Source organism: Oryzias latipes, chromosome 24, assembly GCF_053564925.1.
Source record: "Oryzias latipes strain Hd-rR chromosome 24, Olatipes_Hd-rR_3.1".
NCBI classification, from domain to species: Eukaryota; Metazoa; Chordata; class Actinopteri; order Beloniformes; family Adrianichthyidae; genus Oryzias; species Oryzias latipes.
In genome coordinates, this window is record NC_136260.1 from 9,570,096 (window position 1) to 9,586,692 (window position 16,597).

The following is a 16,597-nucleotide window of genomic DNA, read 5'->3' on the forward strand; positions in this document are numbered from 1 at the left end:
TGGTACAAACTCTGTGAAATAATAAATAATAGTAAACTGAGAGTGCTGGCGCAGATTTTTCTCTCCAAGCACCGCTACTACTGCGCGCCTCTGGGATCGCATCGCGCCCGAGAAGGACTGGTCTAATGAAAAAAAAAAAGGATAATTAAAGATTTGTCTGCGAGCCACATGTGACCATCAAAAGAGCCACATATGGCTCGCGAGCCATATGTTCCCGACCCCTGCCCAAAAGGATCCTTCAGGTGGGTAATGTTTGATTTACATAAATTGGGCTTTTACGTAGAACCTGTGATATATAGACTGATCCTTGATTCCCAACAAAAATATCTATAAATTTGGCATTAGAGTCACATACAGGCTGCATTTAATGGAATAAAAAAGCTTCCTGTTAAAACAACAAGCTGCATTTTCTTTTAGGGCCTTTATTCTTATGTGGCAGCCATCTATGCTCACCACGAACTTTTGGAAGGTGGAAGACCAAGCGAGCTGCCAAAATCCAGAGGCGACTTATGGTAGTTCATTCTGACTGGGAAGCCGGATGACCCTGCTCATCAGCTGGAGGATGCGGTCTGCCGTCCTGTGGACAATGTCCCTCACAGTGGACCGTGTCATGTCAAAGACCCTGGCTACCACACTGTAAGACAGGGGTCGGGAACCTATGGCTCGCGAGCCATATATGGCTCTTTTGATGGTCACATGTGGCTCGCAGACAAATCTTTAATTATACTTTTTTTTTTTCATTAGACCAGTCCTTCTCGGGCGCGATGCGATGCCAGAGGCGCGCAGTAGTAGCAGTGCTTAGAGAGAGAAATCTGCGCCAGCGCTATCAGTTACTATTATCTATTATTTCACAGAGTTTGTACCAGCCGGAAACCTGTGAATTGACGTGCCTAAAACTGCGCGCTCCCGTCTCTGAGAAAGAGCGCGCAGATGCGGGGACGGGATGTGTGAGGGAGAAAGCAGAGGGGGGGGCTGAGGTGTTGTGGGGACAGGCAGCAGGTGAATCGCGCAGGGATTGTAAAAACGTAAACCCCGCTGCCCGTCACCCACTGCAGCGTGAGTGTGTGTTTGGCTCCAGGTCTGCATGTGATCAGTCTTTCTCACATCTACAGAACATTCAGACCAACCTAAGATCACGTTTAAAGTCTCAACGCCTGCATGAAGCAGAAACTCACCACGTATAAACCAGACTAGACCATCAGCAAAACCACCACGAGAAATACTCATCATTTATTAGCAACAGCATAACAATGTTATTAAAAAGAATCCAGAGACTTATTGTACTTTAAAAATGTTGAAATTAAATCAAATGCACACATTCATTTGTATATTTAGTTTTAAACAAATTGTCGCGGACTGAGTTGGATGGCTGTTGGGCCGCGTTAAAAGTTCTGGAGTTCATTGAACGCGTCAAGCAGAGATCTGATTGGCCCTCAGTTCTGTCGCTCAGCCTGTTGTTAGGTAGTTTGGACCAATGGGGTTCAGCTATGGGCCGAATAAGGGAAATGGGAGGGCTGCAGCGGGAGCAGGGGAATATAAAGTTGGGAGAAGCGCTCTCGTCTCGGCGGGAGAGATTCAGGAGTTGCTGAATTAATTGAACGGCGTTTGTTGCGGTCTGCAGTAATCGGAATAAAGAAATTTAAAAGAGGTTAAGTCTCCGTGCCTCAGTGTGGGGAAGGGACACTACATTATTGTATGGCTCTTTCGAAATTACATTTCAAAATATGTGGCATTTATGGCTCTCTTGGCCAAAAAGGTTCCCGACCCCTGCTGTAAGATGTGCCACACGCTAGCCAGAAAAGAAACACCAGGATGTCAGTCTCCTGTGACCCCCCCCCCACCCCCCAGAGTGTGAGGAACCCAAAGCTGCACCACCAGATGCTCGATGGTCCTGCGGATCAACCGAAAATCCGGTCTTGTGTCGGACTGACTGTAAGCGTAAAGGGCCAGGACAGAAACCTAAATGTTGGCAAAGCAGTAGAGACGTGGAAAACTCTGGAGATAGAACATTATTTCATTGAGGAAATTAAATCTGATTTTTTGAATGTTTCTATTTATTTTGATGTCTTACATTTTAGTTTATGAAATATTTATGAATGCTGGAAAATCTCGTGGTTTTTTTTTTGGCTGGGTTTTTGGATTTTCATTAAAATTTTTAAAATTGAAAGTATTTTTGTATAAAACAAGTGATATGGTTTGACTCTAAATAATAAATTCTAAACTTTGAACTCACAAGTGTTTCATGTAATTAGACTATACAACTCATAATCCAATGTTGGAAAAAGAATGTTAAACTCTTACCCAGCAGACTGTGTACCTTGAGCACGATTAGTAACAAAGTTTAAGTTAAAGTTTAAGTTTAACTAAAAAAAAAACTTTAAGTTTAACTCACAAGTTGTTCATGTCTGGCCAGGGCATCCAGAGGAAATCTTCTGAGACGTCTGCTTCTCCTTGCCGCCCTGTGATGCTGCATATATTCTCCCAAGCGCGATTTCGGCTGCAGCTCACCGCTCCCCAAGGGGATGGGTCAAATGCGGAGAAAGAATTTCCCTTCGTGGGATAAAATACAGTGTATATAAAAATATATATATATATCTGCTCGTTTTCGGTTTGATCTCACGAAAAACGGTTGAATTATTGCCAGGAACACGGACAGATTAATATTCAAAGCCATTTTCAGTAAGGTGTAAGAAAACTACAGATAAAAATGCCTCCTCGCAAAAGCCTGTTAATCGTTCAGCGGCACAAAAACAAAAAATAAATAAATATTGGCATGAACAAATACTGGGGGTTTATTTATGAACAAATACATTACATCAACACCAAAGTGTTTGTAATTTAATTATTTATAAATCAGCAACGTTTTCCATGATCAGAACACAGCAGATTTGTAAATAGTCTTTGTAAAATGTTCATATTTATTATGGTTTTACTCTGACAAATAGGTGTCATACTCTGCGTTAAATAGGAGTAGTTCACCTCCAGACCAGGTGGTGGCGGTAATGCGCCACTTTGTTCTCATGTCATGCGCCTTATGAACAACACCCCAAAGAAAAAAGTAGTGAGCATGGGTGTGCGAATTGCTTTTAAAATTCAGAGAACTATATAGAGAACTATATAGTGCTGCACTATATAGGGTTTTAGTAGTTAGGGATCAGGTTGGTTTCCACTGAAATGCCTTCTGTCGACCAACTTCGTTTCTAACAATAAAGTTTTTTAAAAAAACTTTGTTTCTACTGAAATGCCTTCCGTTTCTATCACAAATTTCAGTAGTGTGTGTGTGAGGATTTTACGGAGCCCCTAAAGGGCCATTGATAGGAAAAAAAATGGAGGAAAAAAAATTTTTTTTTGAAGTAAAACATTTTTTTTGAAGTAAAAAAAAAAAAAAAAAAAAAAAAAAAAACTAACTGGTGCGCACCAGTTAGTATCAGGTGCGCACCAGTTAGTATCAGAAGATATCAGAGAGTTGACCTACTTGCTCATTGTGCACCAAGTAGCTACAGTTGTCTTGAGAATGGCTAAAGTTGAGGATATGGACCTTGTAAACTTTCTGAAAACAAGAAATATTACTGACAATGTCATAATGTCACCTGAAACTAATTGGTGCGCACCTGAAACTAACTGGTGCGCACCTGAAACTAACTGGTGTGCACCTGAAACTAACTGGTGCGCACCTGATACTAACTGGTGCGCACCAATAATTTTTTTTTTTCCTTTTTACTTCAAAAAAAATATTTTACTCCCAAAAAATCTTTTTTTACTTGAAAAAAAAATTTTTTTCCTCCAGTTTTTTTTTTTTTTTTTTCATCAATGGCCCTTTAGGGGCTCCGTAGGATTTTGGTAGTGTGTGTGAGAGCATTTTCAGTAGTGTGTGTGAGAGCATTTCACTAGTGTGTGTGAGAGATTTGATATGTGTTTATGAATGCTAATTCTGAATAATGTCCTACACGGCACCTCATAGTAGAAGCTGCTGCTTCACTCAGAGGGGTTTTTCTACATTATAACAAACTTTTAATTCAACACTTCATGAACATTATGGTTGATTGATCCTTTAACAACCTGCTCTTTGCCCTGATTGCAGTACAGATTTGTAAAGTTTCCCCAAACCATAATGTTTGTGATTTGTGCATTAATTTTTGCGGTGGTGCGCCTTAGACTGCCCACAGTAAAAGGTTACTCTGAAACATGCCATTTTGTTACATTGGGGTGTTTGGGGACTCAGAAAACCAGTCAGTATCTGGTGTAACCACCATCTGCCTCATGCAGTGCAGCTCATCTCCTCAATAGAGTTGGTCAGGTTGTAGATTGTGGACTGTGGCCTGTTGGTCCACTCTTCTTCAATGGCTGTGCTGAGTTGCTGGATATTGGGAGAAACTGGAACACGCCGTCTACACGGAAAGGAAAAACAAAAGACGTCCAAGATTTATTCAAAAAGCAAAAAAGAACATCATCCTAACACTTTAAGGTTCATCCTACACTGATGGATTCATTTAATGAAGAATTATAACCAAAAACCAAATTATTAACAGAACAGACATTCAGTGGGGAAAAAAAAGATATTTGTTTTAATTTTTTTTTTTTTTTATTCAAAATGGTTTATTTTAAGCAATCAAAGCAAGGATAATGCACAAAACAATACAATCAGCAGTTATACATTTATACAGAGATGTATCAAATTTAGGATATTTAGACATTATGTCAAAAATTGTGTGAAGGGGAGTGAAAGGATTTGAACTCATACAATCCCACCCCTGTTCCACTGTGCTATTTTCAGTACATGATTTATCATTATGGGGTTCATAATATTTTATCAGACAGAATTTAGATTCCTTAACTATCAATAAATCACATGACAAATAATAACAATAATGGATTGGATTTATCTGTGCTTTTCAAGACACTCAAAGCGCTTACATTGTGTCCATTATTCATTCACTCCTCATTCATACTTGGTGATGGTAGCTATGGTTGTAGCCACAGCTGCCCTGGGGCAGACTGACAGAGGCGTTGCTGCCAGTTCGCGCCTACGGCCCCTCTGACCATCACCGGGATCATTAATACACATTCACACACCAGTGGAAACACACGGGAGGCAAGGAGGGTGAAGTGTCTTGCCCAAGGACACAACGACATTTTTTGGCTGGTGGGAGCAGGGATCAAACCGCCAACCCTTCGATCATTGGACGACCCGCTCAACCACCTGAGCCACTGTCGCCCCTTCAAAGATGAATTAATTAGTTATTATGTAAATATAGACATAATTCTATTTTAAAAATTAAAATATTACATGCAGATTTATCTAAAATATGTGCAGATTATTTTCATTATTCAAAAATCCTAAGAATGATTAAAAATAACACTATATTAGAAAAAATAGACATAACTCTGTTACAGAAATCTTCATAGCACATGCAGATCAAGCATAAAATATGGTCCTTGCAGTCAGTAACCGCAGCTGCGGGCCATAAAAATGTGCATTTTCATTTTCATTAGAACAATCATGAATATAATTAGACATAACACTTAGTAAGTAGGCATTCACTTCAAAAACAAGGTAGTTTATTGACACAATCTGATTAAAAACGTTAAAATAAGACTCACTTCTCATGCATGTATTCATGTGAGAAAGGTCTGACTGTGGAGCTTCCTGTTTCAAACCTTAATCTAAAAATAAAATGTCCTTTATTCTTAAATCATTTTTTTACCATGAATATAAAAGATGCTAGCGCAATTTACTTTTACCTTTGTACAGTACCTTATTTATCTTTTGTTTCAGGTTAAATGCAAATGATGTTTGCAAAAAGAACTATTTACAGAAACTAAACAAAACAGTTATTCCAACTACAAGACCCTTGGTTGAATGACACGGTTTAGTTGAATAATAACCTTAGTTGCAACACCATCTGCAGATTTCTGGGACAAAGTGAATATAACCTGATGGATAAGATTCTCTTCAGTGACATCCAGTGAAATGACTTATCTCAAAGATTTAAAATCGGCGGTGCCGTAGTTTGTGGAAGTTAGAAACATCCACCTCATCGGTTTAGATCATTCACACATTTACAAATGTGAGAAGTGAATGCATACAGGAGTGGATTCAGACAGCTGTTTATAAATGTCAGTGGTAGAACAATGTACCGCAACTCTGCGAGATGTTTGTCAAGTCTCTCATTGTGAAAAGCAGAAGCTCCAACACGCAATACATTCATAGTGTGATATGGAATCCACAGTACAAAAAACACTATAATGATACTGGTAACCATTCTGGATGTCTGAGGGTTGTTAAAAAATGCTGCTCGAGTCACCTTCCTGTAAAGCTGAATGTATGAAAATGCTACAATAAAACATGAAGCAAATCCCACCAGAGTCTCTGTCAGCAGCGTAGCTAACTTCTGGGTTCTGGACGAGAACACGTATCCACAGCGCAGCCGGTTCTTATCAGGGATTTCCTTTTGAATCACCAAAACAGGGATGTAAAGAATCAGTGAAACCGGCCAAAGCAAAACCAGACACCATCTCATTTTTGTCAGAAACTGCTGGTGCACTACGAGCATGTAGCGCTGGAAGCTCAACAAAACTATAGTTAGCACACTTCCATAAAGACTGCAAGACCCGAGATATACTAGGATTTTACAGGCCAGAAGACTGAAGATCCAGTTGTAGAGCAGACTGTAAATCCACAGTGGGAGAGTCAGCAGACAGAGCAGGTCTGACACGGCCAGATTCAGCATCAAACTCTGGGGTTTTCACCGGCAACATTCCCATACATTAAAATGTGCAACAACATTTTCACTCTACGTGAAAACAGTTGAGACTAAGCCATAAGACTCTTCACTTGTCATGTTAAGTGTGCAACAACCTGGAGCTCAGATCTTTGTGAAGTATTTTTGCAACATAATCAATAAGAGATAAATGCATACAAGAGTGGATTCATGCAGCTGTTCACAAAATGCAATGTCAATGACATTTAAATGAAAACTTTAAAAGCTACTCGCTGTGTAAGACAGCAACTGCAACACTGACCGCACCGAAAAATGAAAAAGAACCCAGAAAGCACAAAGAATACTGATCACCTGCGTTGTGGAAAAATGCTGCCTGCATGTTTTACCTTCTTCTGGAGGCAAGTGAATAAAAATGCTACCACTAAAAAGAGAGAAACAACCTATCAGGTCCTTAGCAGCACTGGGATCCACTGAACTTCTGTTAAAAAATTAGGACTCAATGTGTTAGTTTTTTTCTAATTAATGGTCACTCATGAAAAGCTTCCTGTTTCTAACTTAAAAAACAAACAAAATTTCCTTTGTTTTTGTCTCATTTTTGTGAGTTCTGTGTAACAAACAGCAAAATAAAAGATGATAAGGTTATTTTCATTTTTTTATTTATTTATTGTTGATTCCCTTTGAAAAAATATGTTGACAAGTAAACTTATTCATGGAACAACCTTGTTTTGGTTAAAAGTCTAAATGTTAAATTTTATGTGCAACACCTCCTTAACTACATCATCTCAGAAACCACATGATTTCCTGACAGGACAAATATAACTGGACCAAGATAAAATCCTCCTCAGTTTTCTCTAGATAAATGACTCATTTGACTGTTTTAAAAGCAGCAGTGACAGTTTGTGGAAGTTCAGAGCATTGACATCAGTGGTTTCTCATAATTACAAATCGACACCTTTTTTAAATAATTGCCTAAGTCATTTGTTTTTTATTTTTCAAGAAATGCAAAAAACTTAACAGTTTTTTGAAAATACGATAGTTACTAACAATTTCAATAAAAATAGCTATGACAACAGATGCCTGTTGACATACTAAAAACAAAGTCACTCAAACATGGAACATGGGAGAATTTAATGACTTAGGCAAATTTTTGAACATGCCTTTGTGATTTAGGCAATTTTACGCCTACTATTCTATTAGGAATAAAACATTACTAACAAACTAACTGAACATATTGCTCAGGAGGAATGTGCATTTCTTCACTTATCTTTCCACATCTTCTTTGTAGGGTTAATGTCTATTGCCTACCAGTGTGGAAAATTATAAAGGAGTGATGGACTTCTGGGGCCTCATTTATAAACGTTGCGTACGCACAAAAGAAGGCGTACGCCACTCTCTACGCAATAGTTGAGATTTATAAAAAGCAAACTTGACGGGAAAATGTGCGGTCCTCCACGCAAGCTCTGACCCAGGCGTACGCACAAAAACGGGTGAAATGAGAAACGGCGACACCGTCGGCAGATGGAAGAAACACGTGAAAGTGACAGTGTGTGCCAAATCGTGCTGGCATGTGCTGTGCTACACAATGTGGCACAGCTTAAAAACGTGCCTCTACCCCCTGGCGCTGATTGCTGTGTTGGCCCCGACCCTGAACCCCATCCCCACGCATTTGAGCCATTTGCTGCTGCTGTGCGCCAGCGTTTGGAAGTGATGCGTCGCTTGTAAAGAAAAAGAGGTGTGGAAAATATTATTTATTTAAGAATTCCCTCATCGTGCAGTTTATTTCAGTCAGGGCGATCTTGATTTCGCCCAACTCCTTGGCCACCTCTCTGATTGAACTACTGACTTCCCTCTGCATTTAAGGACTGCATTGGTGAGGACACGTCCACTGCTGGAGGGTTGAGAGCCGCGTGCCGTGGAGACGCTGGGGCCAGACGGCTGCTCAGCTGCAGCGTCGTAACCACTGGCCCCGCTGGAACACCCAGCAACTAAAATAAAATTGTTCTATATTAATAATCTGTAATTGTGTAGCCTGCATACATGTGACTTGACTGCATTCATTTGAATTATTTCTCTTACCTGTGTCAGCCTGACCCTGGCGCGTCGGCGTCCCCTCCGTCTCAGTCAGGTGACTGAGGCGGAGGAGGACGCCGATAAGGGGGACTTAATAGGGATTCCCCAATAATAGCGGTCAGTTTCTCATCAAGAGGGGTCAGCTCCGGTCCCCCACCCCCCCACCCCCCACGTGGCGGACACACTCTGCCGATGCAGCACTAAACGTTTTTTTGCCTCGACTTTGATGTCCGATCATTTCTTTTATTTCTTTTTCATTTCGGCCACGGTCCCAGGTTGTGAGGCTACAGCATTTTCGGCGTCTGCCACCGTTTGCCGCTCACGTGCCTTTTTGGCATTAGTAATGCCCACACTGGGCCCTCCAAACAACATTTTTCTCCTCTTTTCCACCTCGCCAACGATAACTTTTACTTCACATTGAGTGAAGTTACGTTTTTTTGATTTCCCCTCTGTGTTTGCCATGATTTAGCAAGCCATGAATATTAATTTGTGGGCGTTTCACGGACTATTTATGGGCAACTATGGGCGTGTCATGTAGCCGCAAAAGCTGCGCTGCATTTAGAATCGGTTGTGATTTATAAAGGGAAAGATGCGTAGGATGTGCGTGCGCACGGTTTAATAAATCCGAACATTTCTGTGCGTACGCACGTCCTATGTTTCATCCGTACGCCACTTCTGACGCAAATCCTACGCAAAGTTTTATAAATGAGGCCCCTGGACTGGAGGTTCTGAAACTTTCTTCTTGATTGTCAAAGCACATGGAAACAATCTTTTCCATACCACTGGCCCATTTGACATCTGTACCCTTTATGACAGTTCTTTCAATACAGAGGCTTCTGAGAGGGACAGTCTGAATGAACCTTGAACCACTGCTTAACTAAAGAGCCTGCAAATAATGCACAGTTGGATATCAAGCTTTTTTGCCTGGTCTGATGCTGAAGAAGAAAAATCTATGAGGTTTCAGGAACCCATTGTGCTTAAGCATTTTCACGTGTTAACGGGATAGCCTTATACTTGCAATCTGAAGTACAGTATAATGACACAGTCTCTTGGGGTGAAAATATCTGCTAACTATTATTTGTTCAATAGTAGAATGAATGCTGTTACACTTCATTAGTAAGACCTGCAACAAAGTATTTCTGAGTTATTAGTATACCCATATTTCCTTGCAAGCTCAGAGTTTGCATTCGCCACACATGCATTGGGATTCTGATTATGGCAACCATAACTTCAACCATCACTATCATCTCCTTGAGTTCTGGATTGCCTTGGATCAGACCTTTAGATATTGCAGAACAGCATACTATTCCCCCTGCCAAATCATAAAAAAATAAAATTGCCTAAATCACATTGACTCGTGACTTAGGCAAAATTAAACTGCCTAAGTCACACTCTTGACATGGGCAATTATACTTATGAGTAGAAGTACAGTTTCTGTTTCACTGAGGATGTAGGCAATTTTACCAGAGGTGGCCAGCATCATGAGGAGAAGATCTATGCAGAAGAAAATCCAGAAGAATATATCAACCCAGATTATGATACAGCTTTAAAATATGAATATGTTTAGGCTTTAAAATAATTGTATCATTCTTAAAACATTATTTTAAACATTATTTAAAACATTAATTATTTTTAAAAATAATGCCTGATAGCAGTAGTTCATGACAAAAACTACTTACGACATTTAGCAAAATCACTGAAATCTGACTTCTGTAAATGCTAAGCAACAACAGGTATGGTAGAGCAGGGGTGACTGTTTTGACTCTGAGAGTCAAAGAGCCACACCACATACAGGCCTGCCAAGACGTACACACACAAACATGCAATTAAGGCCGTGTTATTTTCCATAACACACTCCTCTCCCTACAATACAACAGCAAGTATTGTACTTGTGTGTATTTCAAGGAAAGTGTCCACTCTCAATACACACATCAAATGCAGCTTAGCCAGGGTTAACACAGCAACTACCCTGGAGGTCAAATACCCCCTCCACAGACTCAGGCACCTCTCTCTCATCTTATTCTCACACACAAACACACACACCCACCCACACACACACACAAACACACCCACACAGTCTCTCTCGCTCTCACTCTTTTCTCTGCCTCTCTCTGACACACACAACTACTCAGTGACGTGCAGTGAGGTTGATGGCTGGTGAGTATGGAGTTAATTCAGTTTCAATAATCAGAAATGCACACAACCTGTTTAAACAAATGCACACGCTCCGATTCACAAATGTCATTTTATGCAAACGTGAAAAATAAATTCGGAAATACACACCCTGTGTTTCACAAACACACAGATTGTGTTTCACACATGCACACTAAATGTTTTACAAATGCACAATAAGTGTTTCTCACAAATGTGCACACTGTGTTTCACAAAAAACATTTTAGAAATTCACAATAAATGTATCAGAAATACACAGTAGGTGCTTCACAAACATGATTTTTAGGTACGCATGTGATGTGAACTCACAGATCATTCGAACTGCAGAATGTGCATTCAAAATCCCATTCTCGTTTGTGAATCTCCCCGTGTGTGTGAGAGATTTTTCTACGGTGAATATTGAGACTCATCTGACGGAGCAGGTCAACTAATGTTACCATTGGCTAGTGAATCTGTCAATCAAGCTCATCAGGAACGCAGGCGGGTACGCTTTTAGCCAATCGAATGGCCCCTTACACTTTCTCTACGCTTTCTGCAGGTGGCAAAAGCCCCGCCCATGTTTGATTCTGTACCAGTCGGTCGTTAGCGTGTTAGCCTTAGCATGGCTTGTCGGTTTATTGCCTTCGGTTGTCAAAAATTAATGGCTTGTGCAACTTTTCAGTGGACCTGGAAGCAAGGCAACAGTGGTTGAATGCAGTTGACATTGAATCCATCGAACTCTGTACTGGTCATGAGATTTACAATGAATGTTTCACTCGGGATTGTTTGTACGTTATCCTTCTCTTAGCTTTCATGCTAGCGTCATTTCAACACTCAGACACGGTTTTGATCATATGAAGGTGGAGGAGAAAAATCTTCAACTTCCACAGAAGGTTTTGTGGAGAAACTGGCATCACTTTGCTCCGTACCACGCAGTGGGACTACATTACCTCAGGCTCATCTCACTGTCAATCACAGATACCCAATACACCTCCCCTGCTCAGCCCGAAGTCACATTGCTGGACATTAATTTTACTTTTTTAATAACTCAAATGTCATTGATTTTATATTGTAACCATATTTCTGCTTCTAACCTCTTGGCCAGGTCACCCTTGCAAAAAAGATCCTCATCTCTCTGGGTTTTATAACTGGTTAAATACTACACAACAAAAGATGGTCATAGAACAACAAAGTCGTGCAAACATTCACCCTTTATTGCAGAGTAAAATTCAGTGAAACATGGACAGATTAAAACATCAAAATTTAAGCAGATGCAGGGGATCTCTACTGATTTGAATTTTATTTAAACTGGGACTAATTTTCATAACATCCTTACATGCAATGAAGTCCCTTGAACAATACAGCGGTATTGATTTGAACTTTGTCTTCCTCCCCTGAGTCTCTCTTCTTCTGATGATAAATTAACTTCTAAAAAAACGGGACAGTAAAGATATAGGTCCACTCCCAAACAGTCTGAATTCCACAATGGGTTGATGTCGTCTTGCAGTTCCAACATTTGTGGACCCAAAAGAGGACTGTCCCATACCAGGACATTGATCCCAGGATGAGGTTCAGTCATGGATCCACTCTCCTCCCATTCAATCTCTGGAACCAGCATACCCTGGCAAAAAAAAAAAAAAAAAAAAAACTGTTTATGAACAGCGCTGTTTTTTTTGTGTTTTAGATTATGTAGGAACAGTGACCGACTAATAATGACTTATATTGTTGCTGGCAGGCAGACCTCATATCTCCATAACTGTTTATAATTTGCAAATAAGTGAACCTTAACAAAGTAGTGACATTAGTACATCTGATAGCTCATAATGCCATGCATTGTGATGCATTTTGAACTTGCAGATGTGCTATTATTCCTACAAACAAACAATTTAGGGGAAATTGTTTGCACCACACAACAATGATCCTTTTCATTCATTTTCGATGAAAATTCACTGTAGTCATTATGATTTCATGATACTCTTCTTGATACTTTCCACTTTAGTCAAACTGCACACAAATCAGTTGTCCAGTACAGTGAGATTAAATAAAGCACTTACCCGGGGATCAGAAACAGGGTTCTGGGTCAAGCCCAACTGCCACAGCTGATTTGGTGTCATGCTTTGCTCCGTCCTGATTGGATGGCTGTCCCACGCGTCACTAAAGACATCCAAACTGGCCTGAATGTGTGGTAGGAAAATATAGTGGCAGAATAAGTGATGTTACTGATATTGAGCAAGTCTTGGTCCTCAGGAGAGTGCAGGATGTTGTAATATAAACCAGTAACAGTCATGAAGACATCACACAAGAGGGGCTCAATCCTGTATTTGGAAAAAAGCAAAAAGAAATATTATATTGTCAGATTTATTTTTAATACATCATTCACTTAACAAAACTAGGTTCAACTCACCGTTGATTGTGTGTACACTTTTGCTGTAATGAAGCTGTTTGTGTCAGTTCTACGTACTGTGAGCATTAACTCTGCTATGCCCGCATGTTCTCTTCCGTGATCGCCTCTCACCCTGACGATAACATGAAAATCATGTCTCAAACACATAATTACAAATGCATCGCCAATACGGTACACATCAGTTTAAAATGTAATGTTCTTATGTAAGTTGCCAATAAGTAGAATTTCTAGGTTAAATAAATTGCAGGAGTGGGTTACATGTATCACTGGGGAAAAAAATTGAGGTGTTAACAGAGAGACTGTTAAGGGGGGGTAAAATGTTATTCATGAGGGGAAAGAGTTCTAGAGTTGCCTTTTTTTTCAGAGAGGAGTCTAAAAAAGTTATTTTATTTTTGTACAAATAACCAAGTACTTATACTGCCTGATATGTGAATAAAATATTTCTTTATGAATAACATGAATACCTCAGAGGAAAGCCATACACGTTCACAGCGTCACTGAAGAAGGCCAAGTCTGCATAGTTGTTGTCTGCCATCTTCAGGTACAAGATCTATGGAATACAAGTACAAATACTTTCAACTGACAGATATGTACAGGGGCAAAAATGCTAAATTCCCAATTGACAGGTAAATCAGTTATACAATAGGATGATAAAATATGAAATAGAATAGAATAGAAGGGTATTTAATAATCCCTGAGGATTTTTTTTTAAAATGGCCATCTTAAAAAAACACATAAACACACATGCATTACAAATAGAAATATCACAAAATAAAAAGATTGATTAAAAAAAGGTAAATAATTGGAAAATCAGTGGGTAAAATTAAAAGAAATTACTTGTAAGATGCCCTGCCAGAGAGTTGTATTGCCTGATGTCACGAGGAACAAAAGATTAATAGAATAGAGAGTATAGAGAATAAATAAAAACACGACAAACATGGATTAGAGAATTTAGCTGTCTGAGATTAAATTACATAATTTTCAAATATTTGAAAGGGAAATTTTTTTAAAACACTCTTGCTATGATAACTTGAGCTTGTAGTAAAGAACACCTTTAAAATAAAATCTGAGACAAGACACTGATCACAGGAAGCCTGTGTGTAATATTTACAGTAACTTCTACTCTAATCACTGTTGACAGCTGATTTCTCCCATCCACCCTTGCTGTGACTACTTGTCGACTACAAAACAGCCTAAAAACATAATGTTTGGGATTCTTGTCATTACGTCATTGGAAGTAAAGATACAGGGATTTTAGTGGCTGTCACTGACACAATCTCACAGGGCTTGTCAGCACAATACGGGTTCTAACGTTAGAAACATAAAGAGGCTTCTTTCATTCAACAGTGGATTCACGTCTGTTATATTTAAAAAAATGCCGTTTTCATGAATGTCATATGAATTAACTTTGTTGCACATATCCACCCCATCTCAAAGTCTGGGTTGTGAAAATACTGTTTACATAAAGACAGCACACGGAACAGCTAACTAGCTAGTTAGCATAGCAGCATAACATCAGTGTTTAAACAAATCGCCGTCTCCAAATCAATACTTTTTATTAAACTTTCTTTGCTGCTGTAAATCCGGCATGCTTTTCCCCTTAGTTCTATCTGAATCATGTTAAGAACCTACAGATCATTGGCTAGAGACGCTAGCTTGAACCGACACCGGCTTGAACTCACAGGCAGACACAACTTGAGTTGAAAGCCGGCTAGTTTCGAGGCCCCTGGTTGGTTTTACTTACTCGTGTTGTGTGAAGAGCTGGTATGCCAAGTATAAAACTTGACAAAACCATCATAAGTCCTCCCCCGCTTTCATAAAAAATGTGACCGCACAGGCTAAGCTAAGCTAAGCTAATTTGCGGTGGGGGTACTCTGCAAACGACTCGGCTGAAGTGTTCATAAAGCATTCACACATGTCACTTGGCAAAGGAAAACGCTTCAACTTAGTATTCAATAACACTACAGGACGTACAACGAGGGAATGATCAAATAAATGCATTACTTACGGGCTGAGACTGATCCCGTTCGGAAGACCTCTCCGCCATGTTTGCCGCCCGCGTCCTCTCAACTGCTGTACTGAACAGCTCCCTCCCTCGTCAATTTGAAAGTGAGGAGTGTAAGGGGCCATTCGATTGGCTAAAAGCGTACCCGCCTGGGTTCCTGATGAGTTTGATTGACAGATTCACTAGCCAATGGTAACATTAGTTGACCTGCTCCATCAGATGAGTCTCAATATTCACCGTAGAAAAATCTCTCACACACACGGGGAGATTCACAAACGAGAATGGGATTTTGAATGCACATTCTGCAGTTCGAATGATCTGTGAGTACACATCACATGTGTACCTAAAAATCATGTTTGTGAAGCACCTACTGTGTATTTCTGATACATTTATTGTGAATTTCTAAAATGTTTTTTGTGAAACACAGTGTGCACATTTGTGATAAACACTTATTGTGCATTTGTAAAACATTTAGTGTGCATGTGTGAAACACAATCTGTGTGTTTGTGAAACACAGGGTGTGTATTTCCGAATTTATTTTTCACGTTTGCATAAAATGACATTTGTGAATCGGACATTTGTAAAACAGGTTGTGTGCATTTCTGATTATTGAGACTGAATTGACTCCATAGATGAGCCACTGACTTCTCTGAAGTCAGAATTACGATGATAAAAACTGAATATTTCACCGTTCACCCAATAGCATTTAACTGGTAATTCTTTGTATCTCAATATTCCTTTTTCAATGACCCTTACACCAACAAATACACAAACATCTGGACAGAGCGTCCTTCTGGAGTCTGAATAATTCATACGCACAATAAACACATTACACACATTGACATTTCAGATGTGTGTAGCATAAATTAAGTTTGACCTTCAGTAAAAAAAAAATAACATTTTTCTTTTAAATTTAATGATTGACTTTTAGCATTAAGAGCTGGTAATTGATAAAGTGTGAAAATATTATAATGACTCAACTTATTTATCACTGTAGCGGGGAATTGCCTACTAACTGTATGTGCTAGCAAGCTGTCTGTGACCCTCCCCTTAAGTTGTTAAGTCCAGTACTTAGAACACACACACAAACAGTGAAACAGCATGCAGCTCATTTCTGCTCGGAGCCCCCTCACTCATGGTTTTACACCCAAAATTCCACACTTCCCATGAGTCTTAGGGGCTGAAGGCAGGGCCAACCCCCCGGTCACCACACTATTCACACAAGCATGCTCAATCACGTGTGTG

The 16,597-nt window shown here is 39.7% G+C and overlaps 1 long non-coding RNA gene across 1 annotated transcript; it reads right to left on the minus strand.

Moving 5' to 3' along the window:
• Window positions 1-12,139: 12,139 nt before the first annotated feature.
• Window positions 12,140-15,782, minus strand: LOC110017741 (uncharacterized). The gene is made up of 6 exons (XR_013654138.1): window positions 15,356-15,782; window positions 13,812-13,897; window positions 13,348-13,459; window positions 13,164-13,258; window positions 12,998-13,097; window positions 12,140-12,564 (listed from the first exon to the last, which is right to left on the minus strand). It is a non-coding gene; the product is annotated as an uncharacterized LOC110017741 (long non-coding RNA).
• Between the last annotated feature and the right edge of the window lie 815 nt (window positions 15,783-16,597).